Source organism: Montipora capricornis, chromosome 6 (genome assembly GCF_036669925.1).
Source record: "Montipora capricornis isolate CH-2021 chromosome 6, ASM3666992v2, whole genome shotgun sequence".
Lineage (NCBI taxonomy): Eukaryota > Metazoa > Cnidaria > Anthozoa > Scleractinia > Acroporidae > Montipora > Montipora capricornis.
Window position 1 is genome coordinate 56,287,079 of NC_090888.1, and position 4,078 is coordinate 56,291,156.

General features: G+C 45.9%; 1 pseudogene; it reads left to right on the top strand.

Annotated features, from left to right (window-relative positions):
* The first annotated feature begins 3,270 nt into the window (after window positions 1–3,270).
* LOC138054179 (DNA polymerase lambda-like) lies at window positions 3,271–4,078 on the top strand (annotated as a pseudogene).

Here is a 4,078-nt window from a genome sequence, read left to right on the forward strand (position 1 = left end):
CAGAGTTTTCTTGGCTTAGTCAACTATCTGACGAGATATTCCGACGCCTGGTTACGCTATCAGCACCACTGAGGGACCTGACCAAGAAAGACACAATGTACTCCTGGGGACCTGAGCACGACCGAGCCTTCACCGAGGTCAAGAAGGAAGTCTCATCACTCGGCGTACTTAGGTACTTCGACCCGCATGCAGAAACTGTCATTGAAACTGACGCCTCGCTGAAAGGATTAGGCGCTGTACTACTGCAAGACGGAAAGCCTGTATGTTATGCCTCTAAAGCCCTCACCGAGACCGAACAGCGATACAGTAACATTGAACGTGAGGCACTTGTCGTCATCTGGGGACTTGAACGGTTCCATTACTTCATCTACGGCAAGTCCTGCACTATCCACACAGATCACAAGCCGCTGGAGGCGATCTTCAAGAAGAAACTAAGTAACTGCGAGATTAGGCTCAGTCTCCAGCCGTGCGTGTCTCGGTGCGCCCGCGATCCTCCCCACCACCACGGCCGTGGCCTACTGCCCTCCAAGATTACAGAGGTTTGTACTACGAGCTCTGAAGTACGACGTTACCGTGAAGTACGTTAAGGGAGCCGAGGTACCCATTGCCGATGCCCTCTCCAGAGTATCGCTACAGCCAGCCCCACCCGAAGGAGAATTCCCACAGTTAGACATCCACCAGATCACAAGGAATCTCCCAGAATCACCGATAAAGCTTCAACAGATTCGCAACGAGACAGCCAACGACCCAACGTCAAGCAAACTCCGAGAAGTGATACTTGAAGGGTGGCCTGCGACCAGAGAGAAATACCCTGAAGCACTCCACAACTACTGGAACTTCCGCGAGGAACTCACCATTGAGGATGGCCTCATCCTGAAGAAAGAACGAATACTCATGCCTACCACGCTCAGGCCTGACACTCTCAACACCATCCACGTGCACCACGGACATCTCGGACAAGAGAAGTGCCTTCTACCTGCCAGATAAGCAGTATTTTGGCCAGGCATCACCAAAGATGTCACCAACCTAGTCCAAAACTGTGCCACCTGCCAAGCACATCAAAGAAAACAGCAGAAGCTTAGCAGCAAATCCTATCCTACACTGAACCACCCTGCTACCCATGGCAGATACTTAGCTCAGATCTGTTTGAGTTCAAAGGAAACCAATACCTCCTGATATCTGACAAGTACAGCAAGTTTCCAATCGTTAGGAAGGTCACTACCTCCCGTGCCATAATCAACCACCTGAAAAGCATCTTCGCTGAGCATGGCATACCGGAACGACTCACCACAGACAACGGCCCTCAGTATACATCACAGGAGTTCCACGACTTCATGCAGGCCTATGGAGTAGAACCAGAAACCCATAAGGGTTGAAACATGTAACGCGCGTTCACAGCTTCCGAATAGTCAGTGCGAAATGAGTGGTTGAATGTTTCAGTGCTAAGTACCATATTTGGAAACCCCTCGCTCTTGTTGTTCCAAATATGGTACTTAGCAAATTGAATATTCAGAAGCTTGTTTCCCAGCACACGAGGGGCCGTTACACGTTTCAACCATTATGGGTTTCTGGTAGAACATAATACCAGCTCACCGATGTATCCCCAGTCTAATGGCTCCACAGAACGTATGGTTCAGACGGTAGAGAACATCCTCAAGAAATGTGACGAGGAAGGTGAAGATCCTTATCTTGGACTGCTATCCTACCGTACGACACCTGTCAGCAGCAACTTGAAATCTCCAGCAGAACTGCTAAACAACCGCAAGTTCAGGACCACACTACCAATGTCCAAGCGCGTAAGTGTCAGCGACACCACCAGTAAGACAAAGGAAGAGCTGTACCAGCGACAAAAGCTACAAGCATTCTACTACAACAAGACTGCTGGACCAACGCTACAACCATCACAACCAGGTCAGCCAATCAACATCTATGACAATCATACTCAGAGATGGGAACAACGCACAGTTCTTAGACCGGCAAAGGAACCAAGATCCTTCATTGTTCAGAACGACCGAACAGAAGGGGTCTACCGTCGCACTCGATCACAGCTGAAACCCAGACCCGAGGTACGGGACGACAGCTCCAAAGAAACACCGCCAACTGCTCCTGAGACAGCAGCAGTACCGGAAGATAGCTCAGCTACCTCACCTCAGGACGGTCAAGCCTACACAACAAGATCTGGACGCATTTCAAAACCCCCAGACAGACTAGACATGTTCAACTATGTTGAACACTACCGTATTGTCATGAACACTATCATTAGTTATGCATATAATTTTTCATACGATCGTTTCAATTCGTTTGTTTAAAAGAAGGGGGATGTTACAGTACCTGACGTCGTATGTTGTTATGTAACTCAACGATTTCTCATGTCACGCGCTTTGATTACGTAACGTGTAATTTTAACACGTGCAATTTTGCTCGGGATTGTGTTTATATTTTTTAGTAACGACTGAATGAACCTTTTGGAGTTATACTTCGAGCCAGTTTTACAGAGGGTACTCCCAGATAAATTTGGTGGGGGTGTGCCGATCGCTTGGTATGGTATGGTAACTTTATTTATACACGGTAAATCCTTCGGCTAAGATACATACATACATACATACATACATACATACATACATACATACATACATACATACATACATACATACATACATACATACATACATACATACATACATACATACATACATACATACATACATACATACATACATACATAACTGACCGCTCCCCATAGGGGCTTTTCAGAGCCAATGAAACACAACGAAACTACGGAACAGAACAACAACAACAGTTAAGAATCCCAGCTGGCCGGAGGCAAACCAGTTGGCTATTTACAAGAACCAGGGACTACCTAACACAAATTCAACGAGTGGTCAGAGCGGGTCTTAAACCCGGGAACTCCGGATCTCAAGGCAAGTGCCCTAACCACTGGATTATAAAAAGATAAAGTTATCTCTAGCCAAACTAACCTAAAACACTATTAACTACATACTAAAAGCTTCTTTACAAGGATGCCGTGTTAAAACTCATTCAAGACTGTGGTGACGTAGATTCTTGAAACCCCCTCCCAATTTCAGACGAAAACGGCTAAAAAACCACACCCCTTGGTGGCAAACTTCTCCTCGCACCCTCCCCCTTCACTTTCTCTTTGAATTTGGTCCAGGTTTTCGTGCGGCCATGACATTCAACTCCCCTGCTTACTCCTCGGCAGACAGAAGCGTCTAAACGCTGGGTAGGGGCACAAGTATAAAGGTATTCGTCATGTCAAGGAAGCGAAGAAGTAGTGAAGGACGGAATGACAACCCAAATAAAGCTGTGAGGCTTAGTCCAGATCTATCAGGGATAGCAGCTGTAATAGTTGAATTTAGTCTTGACAAAACACTTGAGGACCTCAAGAAGCATGGAAAATTGACACATCAGGAAGAGATAGGCTTAAAGTACTATGACGAGTTCCTTGAAAGAATGCCCCGGGAGGAAGCTGGAAAGATTGAGGAAACTGTTAAAAAGGCAGCATTAGATATAAATCCGGCAATGGAAGCTTTTGCATGTGGATCTTACCGCAGAGGAAAGCCTACTTGTGGAGATGTTCATAGTGTCACACCCCGATGGCAAGTCTCATGCAGGTGTTTTGCCAAGACTTGTGGAAATTCTCAAATCATCAGGATTCCTTACTGATGATCTAACATTAGCAGAAAATGGGGAGCAGAGAAAGTTTCTTGGTGTTTGCCAACTTCCTGGAGAGAATACAAAACACAGGCGACTTGACATTATTGTGGTACCTTACAATGAATGGGCATGCTCTTTATTGTACTTTACAGGCTCTGATTACTTCAACAGGTCAATGAGACTTCTTGCAAAAAAAGAATGAGATGTCTTTATCAGAACACTCATTAAACACGGGTGTGGTACAGAGGGGAAGTGAAAAGATTTTCGAAGGGACTCCTCTTCCTGTGTTAAATGAGAAGGATGTTTTTGATTATCTTGGGCTTGAATACCGAGAACCACATCAGAGGGACTGGTAGTGGAAGAGTTGTAAAGGGAATCTCCAATCTGTCAAACAAATAAAGAA